Here is a 1,308-nt window from a genome sequence, read left to right as displayed (position 1 = left end):
AGGAGGGTCAAAAATTGGAACCCCACCTGGGTGACTTAGAGGGACCCTGTTTCAAAATCTAAAGAAAATAAAATAATAAAAGGCTGGGGGTGTAGCTCAGTGTAAAGAACCTGGGTTTAATGCCAAGTCCTGAAAAAAATTAGTGTTGACTTCACAACAAATGGTGTTGGAAATACTGGATGTCCATATGCCAAAAGGGGCACCTACAGAGAGACCGTATACGTCACAGAAAACCCGACTCTGACGGGATCAGGCCTAGTAACACACAAAACTGTGAGGCTTCTTGAAGAAAACACAGGGGAGGGTCTACACGACCTGGGGTTTGGTGATGACTCTTTAAGGACAATACCAATAACACAGCCCATAAAAGACTATTAAGTTGTACATCATTAAAATTAAAAAACTTCAGCTCTGTGGAAAGAGCAGTGTTAAGAGAATGAAAAAGCAAGCCACACACTGGAATAAAACATTGACAGAATATGTATTCACTAATGGGTTTATATACAAAATAAGAACTATTTTTTTGTACTGAGGATGGAACCCAGAGCTTCATACATGCTGTGCCAGCCCCCTACCACTGACCTATAGCCTCTGCCCGCTGAAAGAGCTCTTAAAACTGGGCAGTTAAAAAGCTAACAACAGGAAGCTGAGGCAGGAAGATTGGAAGTTCCAGCCCAAACTGACCCTATCTCAACATTTTAAAAAAAAATTTAAAGGGCTGGGAATGCAGTTCAGTGCAAAGGTCCTGGGCTCAATTCCCAGTATCTCAAAAAGGAAAGAAGAAAGGGCAGAAGGAAGAGAAAAAAAAGGGCAAAAGCTAACAAATTAAAAAGATGAGAAAGAGCAGAATAGACACCCTACTAAAGAAGACACAAATCTTAAGTATATAAGAATGTGCTCAAGCTTATTTGTCTTTAGGCAGCCAATGTGAGAGGACTATTAGAACGGCCACACCCCTAAAACAGCTGCAAGGACAGAGCAACATAATCGCGTTCATCGCTGGTGGAAACGCGAAATGGTCTGAAAGACAACTTGGCACTTTCTTCCAGAAATAAACAGAATCTTACCATGCGACCCAGGGATCAGGCTCCAGGCCATCCAGCAAGGTGCTCTTCCAGGCGAGACTTACGTTCCTACAAAAACTTACTAAGAACCAGGCCCGGTGGCCCGTGCTTATAGTCCCAGCAGTCGGGAGGCTGTGGCAGGAGGACTGTTTGAGCCCAGGAATCTGACGTCAGTATGAGCAATACCCCAAGACTCCATCTCAGAAAGAGATTTTTTCTGCACAGGAATATTTTCTTTTTTTTT

This window comes from Chinchilla lanigera, unplaced genomic scaffold, assembly GCF_000276665.1.
Source record: "Chinchilla lanigera isolate Chin_1 unplaced genomic scaffold, ChiLan1.0 scaffold00049, whole genome shotgun sequence".
Taxonomy (NCBI): Eukaryota; Metazoa; Chordata; class Mammalia; order Rodentia; family Chinchillidae; genus Chinchilla; species Chinchilla lanigera.
This window is presented reverse-complemented; position numbering follows the sequence as displayed.